Source organism: Macrosteles quadrilineatus, unplaced genomic scaffold (genome assembly GCF_028750875.1).
Source record: "Macrosteles quadrilineatus isolate MER2022 unplaced genomic scaffold, UCM_ALF_1.0 Scaffold_2__2_contigs__length_208266976, whole genome shotgun sequence".
Classification (NCBI taxonomy): domain Eukaryota; kingdom Metazoa; phylum Arthropoda; class Insecta; order Hemiptera; family Cicadellidae; genus Macrosteles; species Macrosteles quadrilineatus.
The window spans coordinates 13902726-13923461 of NW_026542595.1; the positions used below are offsets into that span (position 1 = coordinate 13902726).

Genomic DNA, 20736 nt, shown 5'->3' on the forward strand with positions numbered 1-20736 from the left:
CTGTGATATAACGGACCGATACGTGTAATGCGATCAAGTGCCATGTTTAAGTTTGGCGATCAGGTCGTTAGATCTTACCACTCTCTGGGAGAAGTCTATTTAGGGAAGTACGAATCTGCAACCATTTGTCATTGCAAATTGACCTGTAAATTAATGATCGTGGCCTAAAAACAAATTGCTCAATATTGGTTCAAGTTTGGTTCTAAACTCAACGTTAATTTGTCACGTTAACATACAAAAGTCAGTTTATTTACGTCTACTAATCAAAAGTGAAGGCGAAAAGGTAGAATGTTAGATTGACAAAAATGTACTTAGAATATGAGACAGAACGAAATACGAACACAAGAAGGGCTCTAAGGTAATATAGAAATAAAAATATAAATCGTAAATAGATATGAAGGAAAACTGGAAAGAATTAATTATTCAAACATTACATTACTTATAAAAACCAATAGTTTTATTTAAAAATCATAGGTACTGACTTTCAATGATCTGGGGACCTTAAATAAATAAAGAAATGACGAGAAACAATAAAATAAATAAGCTAATGAACCTAACATGGATGGACGCACTCGAACCGCGTAAAAAATAGAAGCAGAGATAAATAAAAAACAATAGGGTATTAATACATTTCGCATTATTTTTTAAAATCAGAGTAATGCTAGTAAATTAAAATTCACCTTGTTTCTAATTATTTTTGCATTGTTAAAAGTCAGCTTGGAAAATAAACGTAAGCTCAGACGACATGACAAAAATACCCCTTCAATAGCAAACCTACAGCCTTGGCTAATTTCCTAATCTTCGCCTCATTAGATTTTCAATTAAATATTCCCTTAAAGATGTTAGATTGATTAGCAATTTAAATAACTTTAGGTTTAGTGAGTAATTAGATTGGCTGCTACTAACAATGTAATAATGCGTGTTTTAGTAGGCCTACATTAACATTTTACACGCAGGTTTACGCTTTTTACTTAATTTCATCAAAATCGGACAATTTTTACCCAAGCAACCTATATTTGAACTGATTGTGTTTTTGGCCTCTGGTAACATGAAAACTACAGTATATTTAAATCGGTCCTGGGTCCCGGTTTTACCATGAGACCTACGGTATGGGAAATTTTCCTTTAAGGAACAAAAAGTTAGAAAACCTTTTGAATTCTGATTCCACAACAGCAACATTAATTTACACTTTTTAAATAAAAACAAAATGTTAATGTTGTTATAAAAGTGATATAAATTCTGATTTAGTTAACTTAAAAGTCTCGTATGCTTTGAGTAGGCGAGACAAACATTAACACTGTTTCGGTATAATTGACTGTGCAAACCCGTACTCTTCCCTTCAGCCCCGTTTGAACCATCAATAACATTACTTGTAATTTTTTAGGATATAATAATTGAGGACTAGCTGACTGCTGGGGAAACGGACATCAGTATGCATATAATAGGTAGAAAAAACTGTCATATTAATAAATAAATACAATCAAAATCAATTCTGTTCCTTATTACTATTGTGATTTGAATTATGGTGTATTGTATTTGATAATTACTGAAGAAAAAGATTTTCTATAACAAATAAAATTATAAAAATAAATATTAAACAGTAACTGATCGAACTTTTGATGGATTACAAACATGTAGCATGTAACATACAAAGTGAGTTCATAAACATGTGTTACAAATGCGAGTCATTTGTCTGTTGGTATGTAAAGAGCAGCCGAACATATTGGCCCCGCAGCGGTCGTGGTAGTCATAATGAAAACCTCTACTACGCTCCTGTTGTTCTAATACTTCATTGTGTTTGTGTTACGCCATTGTACTCTTTCAAAATATATCTTTTATTAAAATGTTACGAGTTATTGTTGTTGAAATGTTTTCGCAAATGTCCAAATATCGCAATTTTATAAGTGGTTATAGAATGTTCCCTCATTATACTTAAATCATTGGGCACAAATAGATTGGTTTCTATTGTTCAATAACACAACTTCTGCCTTGGATTAATTAGACTTGCTATGGACGATGTTTTCGCCACTGTATTCAGTAGTGATGACTACCGTGTCACAAACTGACATATTGTAACCACACCCTTTCTTTTATACAACTGAGGCTCATTAATATCCCTTGTACTACAGTAATTAGCTTGTGAGCTGGACACTGAGTTTACCCTGGAAACCAACACTTCCCCCTACACCTATACTCTACACGATACCATTACATTGGATACGTCTCATATGCTAACTACAATTTACAAAACTTGTTCTATTTAAATCACGTATCTGAAAACGGGTTGGTATTCCGGTACTTTAAATGATTTGTTAAGTATTAAACACTAAAGAGATACATGGTTTTATAATGTTCTGATTTCCATGCTCTAATCACTTTGCTGTTGTATTATTCATGTTGTAGCAGACAGTATTAATTGTGTTTGTGAACAGTTATGCATAAAAATAATATAACGCATGATATATTTAGAAAACGTGAATTTTAATAGTTTTATTTCTAGTGTAATTAGTGCATAATGATAGATGTAATTTAACACACCATTTTATTTAATGACACATATTTAACAGTTAGTTTGTAATTTATTGGAATTAACTTGTAATCTATGAACTGTTAGTAACAGTAACTTATTTCGCTACGGCTTTGTCAAATAGTCGTCAACTGTGTTAGTAGATCCTCTGTGCTTCAGCAGTCATCATAGTTCAAACAATGCCAGGCTTACTATCTAATTTCACCAAACATATTTGTACCCGCAGGCTTTGCCCCGTTTAACTTCATAAGTATTTGCATGGCTCATTCACGTCCTGGTTGAAGTTCGTTCGCTACGCTCACTCACCTTTAGGTTGGAGCTCGTTCGCTGCGCTCACTTGCCTTCAGGTTAGCTCGTTCGCTACGCTAACTCGCCTCCAGGTTGACGTTCGTTCGCTACGCTCACTCACCTTTTGGTTGGAAATTAGCTGTTGTCATAAATAAAAAAAAATAATAGTGCTGCACCCTGTTGGTAATCCTTGTAACTTTTATGCTATTGAACATCATAGAACAGAACCAACTTCTTTAATTGGAACAGCTGTTAAGATTCATTAATTCCTTTTAAATATGAAAAACCATAAGGTTAACATGGGGAACTACAGAGCCACTGGGGCGGAGCCCGAAAGGATTTTTGGGATAGTAATATGCTTTAATGTTAATCGGGAATGTGAGCTATCATCAAGCCAAATTTCAGCCCAATCCGTCCAGTAGTTTATGCGTGATTGAGCAACACACACACACACAAACACACACACAAACTCACAAACTTTCAGATTTATAATATTAGTAAGATTTTCCCAACAAACCCATACAATAATAATTTAAGAGTATGCTCTTTTTTAAACTATGCAATGACTTTGCTAGAATAAATTTTTAAGCATATTATAAAAAAATCAATACAGTAAATTATGAAACAGAATAACGTTATCCCAGTTACGTTGGGAGTGTAATCGTGGTTTCACATGGTTTTTGGTCCGTCGCATCAACTGTTGCTGTGGTGTTGATTCAAACTACAGTAATTTAGAAATGTGAACATGCATTGATATTTTATGGAGCATTTTAAATACAATACGTTTAATTGTCACGCATTCATTGGTCTTAATACTACAAACTATATAAGCTACGTACTCACTAAAATGATCGTAGTTTGCCAAAAGACATACCTGAAACAAACACCAACTGTTATTTATACATATAAAATATATACATACACACAAATAGAGTAAATAGCCTTTGTATATTTTGTGTATATCGTATATGCAAGTTTGTAGACAATCAATAGAAACCAGCTTTGATACACAGCAAAATAACTGTTGTGCGAATTATCTCTGTATGGGGTCGGCGGTACAGTACGATAGCCCCGGGTACACTATAGGGGAATGTATTGAGCATCTGGGTTTTTTATTGAGCGGATAATAATTAATTATTCTTGTTACCTAAGGAAAATCCCTACTTAAAGTACTAACAGGGTTTGCAACCAGAGTTGAAATTTGTTTCGATGGTTTTCGTGGGTAGCTTCAACAGCTTTCCATTTTTACAAAATTAAAATAAAGTTAACGAAATACAAATTTACGAGTTAATAGTAGTTAAATACTAAATTAGTTTTAAACATTTTATTATTAACCTTTAGATTTTAAGCCATTCAGCTTAAACTAAAAGCATTTTAGTAAACGTTTAAGAAAAAGGAAAATGTATTTTTTTCAGTACAAAATACAAATAAGATGAACTCAGTGCCACATCGCTGCTTTATCTACGACAAAATCGCTTTCGCTTTCACGTTGTGTTAACCCCATTTGCTTTGTCTACATTGATTCTACTCCCTCTTTGTACTTTCAATTTATCAGAAAACATCGCTCAGATGAATATTGTCAGTCCTTATTGAGTTTGTGCCAATGTTTTACTTTGTTTAGTTGTCTCCTTAACAAAAGCACGCGAATATATTAAGTCAGGAGAACATGTTGAACGAGGAAGTAAAACAAATATTCAAGAGGCGAATACAAAGAAAATGGTCCCAAACCTAATAAGCTTGTATTAACATGTAAATCAATGTTGAACTATTAAATTAATTACCTGAAAGCGCAAAAACCACGTCAAACAACACATATAACAATATATTTACACTTATACTGTTTACAATTAATTCTTACAATTTACTTCAACAGAGTTGAACCGGTTATTGAATGATGTTTACTGGACATTAAGGATAATGTTTAAAAATTACTACTTATGTTTTAAAACGACTTCATCCATAAGCATTTCTATAAGCCAGATATGCACTTAAAAATAAGTAAAACAAGTATTTGAACGAGATGTTACTAAGATATTTCGAGTAACGGTTCTATATAAACAGTAGGACTGAACTTTTGGAATATTAAAAAGCATGGTTACAGTTTACATCTATTGGATATGTTAGATGTATAAGAAAGTAGAACTGGAAATAGGACAACCCTAGGGTTCGGCCTCGTGAGTTAAGTAAATGTGTATTTTAGACGAGCATTGTATGTTTGTTCTATTTGTCCGTCCATTATAATGAACGTTGTTTCTTGTCAAGAATTCTATACTGGTTTACCCAAATTGTTTAATATTTTTAGTTATTGGAAAACGGATAAAAGTGTAATTTAAAAAAAAAACAACATGTTAAAACAAATAGTAGTTGTAGATAATTATAAGAAGAAATAGTTTGCCCAACACTAGTTCTTTGTTTAAAATCTAAATATGAAATAACGAGAGAAGGTGGTAAAAATATTAAGTGATGTGTCAAATAAAACAACAGTTTAATAGCCAATGCAGACTTAGTTAATATGCAAAGCAAATCGACGCACTTGTCGACGTAAGCTCACGAAAAATACGCTTGGATAACATACCAACACCAGCGAACACATTCTCACATATAAATTGCAGCATATTCTTCTGTTTCCCCGCAGTCGCTGACAGTTCAGATCCCTGGTTTATCAGTGAGGTGCGGTATATTACGAGTGAGTAATGTGAGAACCTTACTCTAATTCAGTAGCTTATGCGGAACTGTACACATGAAAAACGCCTCTTACCGGCGTATCTTCAATAGGTAATGTGAGTAAGGTTTTAAGGGAAAACACCGTTAGTGGAACAATTATTAAGGAAGTACAATGAGGAGGAGACAACAATGACATAATTAATAGTCCAAGATGTCTCACAACACAACTCAATTAGAGATCAAACGTGTGGAAGAAATATTTGGCAGTCGTCGTAATGAGTAAGACTATCAACGACTCAAGTAAAAGTCACAGTAGTTGGCATGAGTGTAACATTAGTTTGCGGATTCAACATTATAGTAGTTGTCTTTACAGTCGGCTAGGCAAGTGTCGTAGACAGATGACTGGTAGATGGGATTACCCCATGTTAGTTTAGATCCCATTGATTAAAATACAGCATAAAACGGTGGAATATCTAGTTATGGATCAACTAAGAATTTACAAATGCAATTGAGTTCTAAGTGTTTAAACGAAGATAAAAAAAATCAGTACAGCTTGACTAGCAACCGTTACAGTAGGCAGTGATTGTAGACATAAACTCGAGGAGGTAGGATACTAGTCGTGTGTGTAAATATCGTTTAAATGTACAAATCGGCGTAGTTGTTTAGGTATATTAATTCTGGGGTGTATACGGTTTGTATTTAGACTGTAGTTATTATTTTTAATCGGTCACTTGCATCAGTACTTTACAATTCGAAGTATGGCCCTGCAGTCTCGCGGTCACAGCACCTCGCTACGTTTACGACTTCTCTGAAACGCTTTGATAGAGCACGGTTTGGCAAAGATAGCAACATTTCAAAGCCTCGTCATTCCTTGTGGTTTAAATTGAGACTTCCTCGAAACAAACCAGTAATGTAGTAAAATATCCCAACAAGCAAGTTTAACAAGATTCTGGAACAGAACTAAAAATTAAGTCTTGTATTTAAGATTATTGGAAATTTTACAAAATAAATATATATATGTATAATATTTTGGTCTAATTAAAAAAAACAAAAAAACAATTTAAACTTAACATATAGACATTTTTGAAATAACTCTTGGTCAATGTACATGCATTGAATTCACCATGATATAGTTGTCAACTGGGAAATCAATAAATAAATAGTCCATCCAAAGAAATGATTTGGCAACAATATTGGATTCTTTTTGATAACCTTCGTTGTGTTTATCCAGTGGTAATTATAATGCAATTGGACACCACTGGTGTAAGTTAGAACATAATGTACGCTGATGTGGCACAGCTTCACATTACAGTATGTCAGAGCCAATATACTGTTGTGCTTGGTGATCACGTAGTCATAGATTAGCTTTGTTGTGTTCATACGGTGGTAATTATAATGTGATTGGACACCACTGGTGTAAGTTACAACATAATGTACGCTGATGTGGCACAGCTTCACATTACAGTATGTCAGAGCCAATATACTGTTGTGCTTGGTGATCACGTAGTCATAGATTAACTTTGTTGTGTTCATACGGTGGTAATTATAATGTGATTGGACACCACTGGTGTAAGTTACAACATAATGTACGCTGATGTGGCACAGCTTCACATTACAGTATGTCAGAGCCAATATACTGTTGTGCTTGGTGATCACGTAGTCATAGATTAACTTTGTTGTGTTCATACGGTGGTAATTATAATGTGATTGGACACCACTGGTGTAAGTTAGAACATAATGTACGCTGATGTGGCACAGCTTCACATTACAGTATGTCAGAGCCAATATACTGTTGTGCTTGGTGATCACGTAGTCATAGATTAGCTTCGTTGTGTTCATACGGTGGTAATTATAATGCAATTGGACACCACTGGTGTAAGTTAGAACATAATGTACGCTGATGTGGCACAGCTTCACATTACAGTATGTCAGAGCCAATATACTGTTGTGCTTGGTGATCACGTAGTCATAGATTAGCTTTGTTGTGTTCATACGGTGGTAATTATAATGCAATTGGACACCACTGGTGTAAGTTAGAACATAATGTACGCTGATGTGGCACAGCTTCACATTACAGTATGTCAGAGCCAATATACTGTTGTGCTTGGTGATCACGTAGTCATAGATTAGCTTCGTTGTGTTCATACGGTGGTAATTATAATGTGATTGGACACCACTGACAACATAATGTACGCTGATGCGTCACAGCTTCACATTATAGTAGGTCAGAGCCAATATACTGTTGTGCTTGGTGATCACGTAGTCATAGATTAGCTTTGTTGTGTTCATACGGTGGTAATTATAATGTGATTGGACACCACTGGTGTAAGTTAGAACATAATGTACGCTGATGTGTCACAGCTTCACATTACAGTAGGTCAGAGGCAATATACTGTTGTGCTTGGTGATCACGTAGTCATAGATTAACTTTGTTGTGTTCATACGGTGGTAATTATAATGTGATTGAACACCACTGGTGTAAGTTACAACATAATGTACGCTGATGTGGCACAGCTTCACATTACAGTATGTCAGAGCCAATATACTGTTGTGCTTGGTGATCACGTAGTCATAGATTAGCTTCGTTGTGTTCATACGGTGGTAATTATAATGTGATTGGACACCACTGGTGTAAGTTACAACATAATGTACGCTGATGTGTCATAGCTTCACATTACAGTAGGTCAGAGCCAATATACTGTTGTGCTTGGTGATCACGTAGTCATAGATTAACTTTGTTGTGTTCATACGGTGGTAATTATAATGTGATTGGACACCACTGGTGTAAGTTAGAACATAATGTACGCTGATGAGTCACAGCTTCACATTACAGTATGTCAGAGCCAATATACTGTTGTGCTTGGTGATCACGTAGTCATAGATTAGCTTCGTTGTGTTCATACGGTGGTAATTATAATGTGATTGGACACCACTGGTGTAAGTTACAACATAATGTACGCTGATGTGTCATAGCTTCACATTACAGTAGGTCAGAGCCAATATACTGTTGTGCTTGGTGATCACGTAGTCATAGATTAGCTTTGTTGTGTTCATACGGTGGTAATTATAATGTGATTGAACACCACTGGTGTAAGTTACAACATAATGTACGCTGATGTGTCATAGCTTCACATTACAGTAGGTCAGAGCCAATATACTGTTGTGCTTGGTGATCACGTAGTCATAGATTAGCTTTGTTGTGTTCATACGGTGGTAATTATAATGTGATTGGACACCACTGGTGTAAGTTACAACATAATGTACGCTGATGTGTCATAGCTTCACATTACAGTAGGTCAGAGCCAATATACTGTTGTGCTTGGTGGTCACGTATTGATAGATTAGCTTTGTTGTATTTATCTATTAGTAATTATAACGTAAGTATAAGTATTGGGAAACACTGGTGTAAGTTACAACATAATATACGCTGATGTGTCACAGCTTCACATTACAGTAGGTCATAGTCAGTATACTGTTGTGCTTGGTGATCACGTAGTCATAGATTAGCTTTGTTGTGTTCATACGGTGGTAATTATAATGTGATTGGACACCACTGGTGTAAGTTACAACATAATGTACGCTGATGTGGCACAGCTTCACATTATAGTAGGTCAGAGCCAACTTTTGTGCTTGGTGATCACGTAGTCATAGATTAGCTTTGTTGTGTTCATACAGTGGTAATTATAACGTTATTGGATAATGCTGATGTCCGTTGCATTGTTACAACAACAACATAATATAATATACAATATACAGGGTGTTCAAAAAAGGTGGGGATATATTGTATCTTGTGATTCCTTGAGTGAAAACTAAGAGAAAATCAAGAATAACATTTTTTTCCAAAATCGGTTCGCTACCCAGATATTTCCAATTTTGTATTTTTTTACACAAACATTTTTATCTTTAGACTTTTACAACCGATATTTATGAAACTTGGTATGCATGTTAAAGTAGAAGAGACCCATGTTAGAAAAAAATCATCTTGATTCCACTAAAAATTTGGAAATGGCGGCCATTTTAATTTTTTAAACTTAAGTCCTCAAAAACAGCTGATTTTATGAAAAGAATTTCAAGAACCCTTTCATTAAGCATTTTCAATTCCCTATTAAACGGTACCAAGTTCAAAAAGGTCGAAAGAGAAATAGCTGAAATATTAAGATGTTTTGTTCTAAAATTGGACAAACCTGACTAGCTTCTGCCTGATTTTACCCAATTTCCAACTGAAAATCGTAATATTTAAGCTTTTCTTATTTTATCTTTTTGAACTTGATATCAGTTGATTGGAAATTGAAAGTCTAAGTAAAAGTGTTCTTGACATTTTTCATAAAATCAGCCGTTTTTGAGTAATTTATTTTTTTAAATTTAAATGACCGCCATTTAGAAATTTTGTGTTGAATCAAGAAGAATTTTTTTGTAACATGGATCTCTTCTACCTTAACGTACATACCAAGTTTCATAAAGATCGGTTGAAAAAGTCGAAAGATAAAAATGTTTATGTAAAAAATACAAAATGGCGGATATCTGGGTAACGAAGCGATTTTTGAACAAATGTTATTCCTGATTTTCTCTTTATTTTGACCCAAGGAATCACTAGGTAAAATATGTCCCCACTTTTTTGAACACCCTGTATAATATATATAATATAATATACAAATATAATATAATTTACAAATATAATATGATATACAAATAAATATCTTACTAATATACAAATATAATATAATTCTGATTGTGTCACAGCCTCACATTACAGTAGGTCAGAGCCAATGTTTGGCTTGGGGATTGTATAGCCATAGTCATAGCTTGCTTTGTTGTACAGTGTTAATAATTATAACTTTATTGTAGAATTATCCCAGTCACATTTATGATTTTAGGTGGAAATAATTCCCTAAATGGGGAAACTTTAAATATGTGTAGTTCCTAGGACACTAAGCACGAGCCCGGGATTATTTTTCACATTACTTCAGGCTAGGTCTAGCGGTTGCGGCATTATCACTTCAGTGATCTGAATCCCGCGCTCTAACCACTACACCAGCTCGCTCCCCTTAAATATGTGTAGTACTAGCACCCAAACAAATTATTTTAAATCTACATTCGTGCATGATGTTTTCAAACTACCATCTTTGTATAGGGGAGAAATTAATTTTAAGTTTTGTCATCATTATTAATTTCAAATTTTCCCAATAACAGTTTGAGAAAGGACCATAAACACACTTATATATACTTGTAAACACTTAAGGACCAGAAAGATGTATTTTTGTGTGTTCGTTAACTTTTGTTCCAACAATATTTGTGTTTTTCCAACGGTTAGTGAACGAAGGCCAAAAAAGTGAAAATCAGCCACCATTTTCCAAGACACTCCATGCTAGATTGCTGATTTTTAATATGTAATTAGGCCTACTTACTGGGTGATACATAGTACTACACATATGCAAAGTTTCCCATTTAGGGAATTATTTCCAAGTAGGTGGGTATTTTTACCTAATATGATTTGACTAAACGATAACGATAATTTCCCTGCAAATCTTTAATCAGTAGTTGGGTTGTTTTAACATTCCAACCATCTAAATCTCCAATTGAAAGCGTAAGTGTGTTTGCAAGATAAATAGATTTGGCCAATTTCTGAGCGACACTATCCAATAAAGACCAATTGATGTACTTGATGGCTGCGATGGTGACGCCGCCAAAGTTGGGGAAGGTCAAGGATTTACTTGATGTCGATCTTACCTCAAATCGTTACATGCAAGTCACATGTATTGTACTAATCGTTTGGACTCAAATGCAATCCATGTGATCGTTAAATATTAATCTTTTTGATGGTGAGAAAAGTGAGGGAGCTAATTTTAGGATTTAACGTAGTTAACGTCCAAATCTGAAAACATGTTATTTAATTTTATTTAGGCAATGAAAACAGAAATAGTAAACAAACAATTTTCCTCGACGTAAGCACATTAATAGTAAGTCTCAGTTGATTTTAAGAGTTTAATATAAACACCTTAGAGTTTTGTGTCATATTTTAAAAATATCTCAACAACAACAAATCTCAACCAACTGCTGAAGGCAACTTATCATAACTAAGCTCTCACATTTGACGTGGATTGATACTAAATACGAGAAAACAGAGCGGAGACTAGTCTTTTCCAATTTTTATTTTAATGATTTACAAGCAAATCATTATTGGATCCGTGTAAGATTATTTGTTTATGACAGTGAAGGCACGTTTTGTGTAATACACATATTGCATTAATAATGAAGTAGTGGTCCTACAGAATGCCGGTCATGAGAAAGGAGTTATTTAGCGCTGGTATGAAAAAATCGATGATGTCAGCTTTTAGTGTTAGACCACTTTTAAATGTGAACACACGGACTGTAGTACGTGTAAAACCAGCGATAAAGAGGCATACATTTACAATATATTTCTTCACTAGTTTTGCAAAATGTTCAAAATATTCAATAGGTACATATAAGACCTATATTTCGCAAAGAACGTAGCACCCTTTTCTAGTTAAAGGAGTTGCTATATTGTCTCATACATGTGTAAGTGTATTGAGAGTCCATGGTGTATCTTTTAGCACATCAAAACAAAACTTATGGACATATATAGTCAAGCCTCAGATATCCTTCCTTACAAAATTGTTTCACTTCAAGAAGTTACCCAATCTGACGGTGATTTAACTTCAGTATATATTCCACAAGAATAGAAAAAATATCTTTTTAGACAGAACGACAGAACATTATACAACAAATGCAGCATTACAGATTAACAGCACTGCGGTTAATGTAAACTATTAGTTAAACATTTTGTTGTTGTTTAATATTCGTAAATATTCGTTCCTTTATTTTTTCAATTATTATGGATTTAAATAACACACTTATAAAATATCTAAACCGAGCTAACTGGAAAAGGTCAGTAAGCAAACTTACTGAATCACAAGAAGTTCGAATTATGTCGTCATGAAGTAACTCCATAATGTGGTGGAACGAGTCTAAGTTGGCCTAGACACAGAAGTGAACACTAGAAGCACCGTATGTTGGGACGATGAACTCACGCACTATCCACAGACAGACACGGACACTATCGCGCGGAGACCCGAGACCCGAACTGAGGCACACTGCGTGTAGCCAGTAGCCACGACTCATAGGAATCTACTCGTGTCGGAAGGGGTGGGTTCGGTGAATAATAATGTAGTATATCATAAATATACCACTTTCCACAAGCTCCTCGTCTATCATTACTTGTACTACCAGAGAAGTTGTCAAGTTCTCCAAGACACGTTGACCCTAGGACTTCGCCCTCTGGCCCATGACGGTTCCGCCTGCAACGTGTGTCGAGTGTAGAGTGACATACTACAACTACCCGGTACTGCCTTACTCTTTCACCTCTACTTCTACCAACCGATAGGGTCAACAGGGGATTAGTGATAAAATCCACGATGTGCAAGTCGTAAGTAACTTTGTTATTAGGGCCTATTGAATACAATTTCGACGTAATTGATCACAGTCAGAACAGTCAATATCGTCCTAATTTATTTAACAAAAAAATAAAATTTAAAAAATTTGAACAACCGAAAAGAATGAACTATCCGTTTGTTTTTTATTATTAAATATCAATAATTACTTTGGAATTTCTAAAAGGTTATTCACATTGATGAACAAAACGGCTTAACACAGATCAAACTGTGCAAATTCTTTATACTATCCAGACTTACAATGCCGACATCGTAATGTTTTTGATTAGTTTAGGATGATTTTGGACTCGGATTTTAGATAGAATATTCTGTGAAATAATATAATTATGAAATAGCAATTTTTCTTGATGTTTGTAGTATTTTACACAACTTGTTAAGAAGGGACTTACTGAATCAGCATTTCATGTTTCAAACCGGCAACATAGACGAGGATCGTGTTATACTAAAGCATCGCAAGAAAAGATAAAAGAAGCACAGTTTCCAGACATTCTTGGAGTCGCCACTATCTCACCATTTCAGTTTATGTGTTTAGTTGGCCATTTGGGACAACTTAAACTTCTCACCCCTCCCGCACGCCCCCGTGTGGAACCTTTTATCGCAACAAGAGTACTTTAGTGACGCTAAATGTATCGGAATATCATATCGTCAAACATTTCAAATCTATTACGGTTTCAATTCTCAGCAACTGGGCTTATTCAAGAGCACTTGCAAGAAAAAAATTACATGATAGAGAAGAAGTAAGGATTTAAAACCTATGAAATAGCTTAAATCATAGTAATCTTAAGCTTACAATCACTATATTTAACAATTATGCTAACTATCTTTATGCGTTACATACTTACAACACAAAAATCTTACAAATAGTGATTTGAGATTTATTAATCCAATTTTGTTACATGCCTTTTTGTTGGGAATTGATATTGATATTTGGAGAATTTTCACCTTTAGTTGACTACTGTATAGTAGGGCGTTTTTGTGAGGAACATCTGTTGGCTTGATGTCCACAGTATTGTAAATAATTGTTTATTCATTATTTTATGTGTTTAGAAGAATGTCAAAAAATATTTTGATTTATTAATGTTGGCTTATTTTTATTTATACAAACGGATTTCTTTTGAACAGGAGCTGAGAATAAAAAAAATATATCCATACAAATAACATGTACAATATGAATACGAAGGGGGGGGGAGGCTAAACCTAATTCCCCAAAACAGATTTTTATGAAGTATCTATATCTTCTAGGAGAGATCTGTCTTTCGAAATTTATTCACTAATATCTAAGAAATTAATTTCCTTAAATGTTCTTTTGTTAAAAATGTAATAGGGAAATAATATGCGCAAACACGCACATGTTCCCAATCAAAAGTTTAATGTCGATATTCATTTCGTCACTCCACCATCGGTTCATCTCTCTGAGGTGAAATATGTGTAACATGGATCTGTAGGGAACATATTTTTGCACAGAGACAAACCTGTTATTTACCAGAACTCACGTAATTGGGCTTGTATACCTCCAACCCGCGGTTGCAACTTTTATCGTAACACAGGTCAAATAAAAGTTGTTTTACCTCAATTTTTTAAAAGAAATTAACGAATCAAATCATTTTGAAGAAGAGATAACATAAAACTTACTCGGTTGTGTTTCTCTTTTTCAAACTAAATTCACATATTAATAAATTTAATTTAGGCTAACGAAAAGTGGCATTATTGCGGTTAATGTGCATATTTCTCGAATGTTTGGCCATTTTTTAAATGTTGCAAGAAATAATTAATTAATGATGTCTACTTTCCAATTTTATAACTGTGTTTGAACATTTGGCCGGACAGAAAAAGAATGTATGTAATGTTAAGCATATGGCATGAGACGCGTATATAGTGATATGTTCTATGGTTTACAACATAAATTCAGTTTTATTTTTAGTGTAGAATCTCTACAAAATACAATAAAGCTACGGTAGAAAATAATAAGATACGATACTACATAAACTAAAAATGCATTAAACTAGAAATTGAAACTCTCTTAGAGATTAGAATATTATTATTAACATTATTGTAAGCTAGTTTTTGTTTGAGAGTAATTTTTCTTTTATATCCAGCAATGTCACGAGATAAATCTTGTTTTGAGTCTCCAGGCCTCATAAAGTGGTTCAGGATGGCTAAAAGTGGGTCAACTCGTGGCGAAGATTCTCCCAAAGGCTTTAAAATGTACTATAAAACCATAGAGACGTTAAGTGCAGTGTTATTGACGGTTATGTTGATGCAACCTTTATTGGTAAATAGATTTATATAATTTCATTTTCAACCGAAACACCACCTTTAGCTTTTTATTGTTATATCAACGTTATAAAGCATGAGGATATTAATTGCATTTGTAAACACACACACAAAAGCAACATTAAGGTAGAGATCGTTAACGGCTCTACACTTTATTTAATAGGCCCTAAACTAACTAATTCCAGAAAGGTTCAGTTCAGTGTATATCTATGTATCATTTGCTCTTAAATATTTACCAGGTCACGTAAATGCTAATAACTATTTGTTTGATAAATATTTACAAATTTACTACTACAGACTCCTAATCATTCACCGAATGTTGTATAACAAGTTTCGTCGTCTAGTTTCTATCCAGCCAGTCACCAGTTTTAGGTTAGATGAGGTCCTAGACCCACTACTACAGACTCCTGATCCTGGGTTAATCATTCGCCAAATGTTGTATAACAAGTTTCGTCATCTAGTTTCTAGCCAGCCACCGTCACCAGTTTTAGGTTAGGTGAGGTCCAAGACGCACTACTACAGACTCCTGATCCTGGGTTAATCATTCGCCAAATGTTGTATAACAAGTTTCGTCATTTGGTTTCTAGTCAGCCACCGTCACCAGTTTTAGGTTAGGTTAGGTCCTAGACCCACTACTACAGACTCCTGATCCTGGGTTAATCATTCGCCAAATGTTGTATAACAAGTTTCGTCATTTGGTTTCTAGTCAGCCACCGTCACCAGTTTTAGGTTAGGTTAGGTCCTAGACCCACTACTACAGACTCCTGATCCTGGGTTAATCATTCGCCAAATGTTGTATAACAAGTTTCGTCATCTAGTTTCTAGTCAGCCACCGTGTCACCAGTTTTAGGTTAGGTGAGGTCCTAGACCCACTACTACAGACTCCTAATCCTGGGTTAATCATTCGCCAAATGTTGTATAACAAGTTTCGTCATCTAGTTTCTAGTCAGCCACCGTCACCAGTTTTAGGTTAGGTGAGGTCCAAGACCCACTACTACAGACTCCCGATCCTGGGTTAATCATTCGCCAAATGTTGTATAACAAGTTTCGTCATCTAGTTTCTATCCAGCCAGTCACCAGTTTTAGGTTAGGCGAGGTCCTAGACCCACTACTACAGACTCCTGATCCTGGGTTAATCATTCGCCAAATGTTGTATAACAAGTTTCGTCATCTAGTTTCTAGTCAGCCACCGTGTCACCAGTTTTAAGTTAGGTGAGGTCCTAGACCCACTACTACAGACTCCTGATCCTGGGTTAATCATTCGCCAAATGTTGTATAACAAGTTTCGTCATCTAGTTTCTAGTCAGCTACCGTGTCACCAGTTTTAGGTTAGGTGAGGTCCTAGACCCACTACTACAGACTCCCGATCCTGGGCCAAATGTTGTATAACAAGTTTCGTCATCTAGTTTCTATCCAGCCAGTCACCAGTTTTAGGTTAGGTGAGGTCCTAGACCCACTACTACAGACTCCTGATCCTGGGTTAATCATTCGCCAAATGTTGTATAACAAGTTTCGTCATCTAGTTTCTAGTCAGCCACCGTGTCACCAGTTTTAAGTTAGGTGAGGTCCTAGACCCACTACTACAGATCCTGGGTTAATCATTCGCCAAATGTTGTATAACAAGTTTCGTCATCTAGTTTCTAGTCAGCTACCGTGTCACCAGTTTTAGGTTAGGTGAGGTCCTAGACCCACTACTACAGACTCCCGATCCTGGGCCAAATGTTGTATAACAAGTTTCGTCATCTAGTTTCTAGTCAGCCACCGTCACTAGTTTTGGGTTAGGTGAGGTCCTAGACCCACTACTACAGACTCCCGACCCTGGGTTATTCATTTGCCAAATGTTGTATAACAAGTTTCGTCATCTAGTTTCTAGTCAGCCACCGTTTCACCAGTTTTAGGTTAGGTGAGGTCCAAGACCCACCATAACAAACAGATGTCCCTGGAATGCGGTTTCGCCAGTGGACCATTCCAGGGCCAAACCGCTTCACGTAATGGACTGCGGATAGCTAAATTACAGTCTAATCAATTAGGCCGTGTAATGGAGACATAAAATGCATAAATAAGCGATACAGCCCGCCATTCAAAGTACTCTAATCGGACGATGTATGGGTTTGCATGTTACCTTCCATTTAACACAAATTTCGATGGTCTCTTAAACAGTTAAGTGCTTCATAGCCCCAGGCGTGCATCTCATTGATTGGTGCGATCATGTAGTCGTAACATATCTGGATATTTCATAAAACCTATATTTTTGCAAAACTTATGACAACTAGCCTGACCATGCTACTTGTCCGATTTACTTGCTGTTGGTACCAAATGAAACATATTATCCTGTAGATTTGCAGAATCTCTTTATAAATTGAAATAGGCTTAATAATAAGCACAAAAAATGAATTTTAAATAAAAAAAAACGAACATGGGCCTTATGGGTTGCCATGTTAGAGACTAAATAACAACAAAATATAAACAGAAAATCAAAACAAATTTAAGAAATTCCAATCATATGTTTTATTTACAGCGTGGGTTGAAAATAGAGAAGTTTGCACAATACATACTGTTGGTCGAGTTTTCAACCACGGGACGAGCTCTTGTAAAACCTAAACTTAAAATACCTTCTATATTCCAAATGTGCTAAAGAATCGGACTTGGGGATTTGATTTGACTAATTATCAAGAACTATATAGTCAAGTTTAATGCCCAGAAGTATTTTAATTTATATTAATACAGTATAAATCTATATAATCGCATGCTGTTTTGTTGCCTATCATAGTATTAATGCATAATCAGCATTATATCATGTTATATTTTAATAGAATATAAAATTCATTTAGGTAGATATTCAAACAATTTATTTATTCATCCCTTCCTCACCTTCGCAATGTTATAGTGCTTTGGCAATGGCAAAAGAGAAAAATATTTTAAGTAAACCAGGCAAATATTTACATTACTATTATATTGTTACTCGTGATAATGTTTTATTCACAAACGTTGAATCTACGCAAAAAATAATGCTCTCCTGTTCAAAATAATATAAGTCTGATATGCTAATAAGTTTTGAAACAATTGTGATAGAAACTGAAAATCAGCCGTGTACGTTTGGTTACGTATATTATTTGCCATTGTTTTGAAAAACAATGTAAACTTAGCACTCCATTACTGAGTGTTGTTTATCTTTGACAACTTTGATTTTCTCTCGATGTGTGTTTGCTGTATTTTTACTCTTCAGTGCCTTCTTGTTTCTTTGTTTAAGCTAGAAGACATCTTGGTTGACATAAGACATTACATTGTTCTTAATAACAATCAGGAATCTTGATATAATTGAATAATTGATTATGTTTTTATCAGAACTTTATAAGACAACGGCGTAACTCGTGTGTGTTTGGCATACAAGCTGTGACCTGAATATTAAATCTGACCGAGTGTAGAATATAGTGAGATTTAGTGTAGCTTTGATAATGACTAAGATCAGGTGTTTTATGAAGCCAGGACCAATAAAAGGAAAATAGTAGAAACATTAAACTAGGTGTACAATGCAGTTGTCTGCTTGCAATGTTGAGCGGAGCTAGCATATTAATCCAATACTTTTATAAAGTCAAAACCAGACTTTATCATGTTTATAGATTTTATATCTGGTTAACTTGTAAATGAGACGTTTATCCGAAGTTAATGATACATCTGGTTCAAATAAATGAGAAATCTACTTGCTGTATCCAAAGTCAAAAGTAAAAAAGGTTCAATCACATGGAATGTATATTTGCAGTATCCGTAGTCAATGGTACTTCTTTTTCACGCAAATACATTGTTTACTTGCAGTATCCAAAGTCAATGGTACATTTGGTTTACGACAATGTGATGTCTACTTGCAGTATCAAAAGTCAATGTTTCATTTGCTTCATATAAATGAAATGCCTATTTGCAGTATCTAAAGCCTATGGTACTTCTGGTTCAAGTAAATGCGATATCTACTTGCAGCATCTTCAGTCAATGGTATATTTGTTTCAAACAAATTACATAAAAAATAGGCACCCCCGCACAACTACAACCAATCATTCACCAGCTCTTATTAAAACCAGTATAAAACTCTGTTTCAAACTTATCATGCCTATTCGCAGTATCCAAATTCAATGGTACGTCTAGTTCATACAAATGAAAAGTCTACTTGCAGTATTCAATCTCAATGGTAGGCCTATATTTGGTTCATAAAATGGAGCGGCTATTTGGAGTATTTGGAGTCAATGGCGCATCAGCCCCATTCCGGCGACCCTAATTATTGGTTATTTATTTTGTAGTAAATTATGCTCAATGATACAAATCCGATTGGTCTTCCTTTTTATCTGTACGGTATTTGTAATGTGCCATTTCAGATGATTCGTTGACTAACATATATGTCGCGACTCTTGTTTACTTTTTTATTGTCATTGAAAACATACATATAGCACGGTAAGTGTAGTGAGGTTAGTGTTTTTAGTTTTAGCGAATTTCCCTATAGGGAAGTAGCTATTACCTTAGGTCTCATGGTAAGACTTAGGCCCGGGACCGATTTACTTTTTCATTTTGATGTCCCCAGAGGCCAAAAACACCATTCGTTCAAATTTTTATATATGTATATATATATATATATATATATATATATATATATATATATATATATATATATATATATATAGATTTATATATATATGTGTCCGTGAACACGATAACTTGAGTAATTTTTATCCGATTTTGATGAAATTTGGTTTGAAGGTGTAAGGCGGGATAAACTTGAATGAGTTCGCGATCCAGTATGATCGGACCATGGGAACAGGGTTTTATGGGGGGTTTTATGGGGTAAAAATTGGTTTTTCTCACTTTTGACCCTCAAAACAAAAAATTTCCCAATTTTTCTCTAAACCTCCTTAAAGAGCTTAAAAAAACAAACAATTCAGTATATCAAAGTGTTTTTGTACGGTTATTGGTTACGGAGAAAACTAAAAAAATTATAAATTTAAAATTCCCATGTTATTCTTATGGAGAATATTGTAAAATGTTGTAGTTTGCTTGTTTATGGATATCTTTTGTTCAAACTTGGCAAATATATTCATTTTCTACTAAGCAATAATTATTTTACTTAAAACACACACTTTATCAGTTTCCTTGTAGCATCAAACCTAGGTACTTGTTAAACCTAATGTTATTTAAATAGCTCGATTGAAAATCAATTCAGCCAAATGGAAATTCGCTTGGACGGCAGGTTTGCTGCGGCGGGGGTATTTATATAATACACTGCATAGGCCCTATACCAAACTTGGCTTTAGTTTGTGATTATTAAATTACTTTACTAGAAACACATCCATATAGTATGCATTGAGGTTGGTGGTTTGACCTGGGTTTGACCAGAGTAATAAATTACATACACCAAACCTGTCATTTGTGTGTGGTAATACGATCGATTTACCAGAAAGATATGTGTATCGTATGATAGTTTTGTTTATCAAACCATTATGCGAATGAAGGGCTGGACCGAACATGATCTAC

At 34.7% G+C, this 20736-nt stretch overlaps 1 protein-coding gene across 1 annotated transcript in view; it reads right to left on the reverse strand.

Moving 5' to 3' along the window:
* Positions 1–20736, reverse strand: part of LOC128983951 (uncharacterized) — a 412009-nt gene that overhangs the window by 186839 nt on the left and 204434 nt on the right. The gene's annotated exons all lie outside the window — the stretch shown is intronic.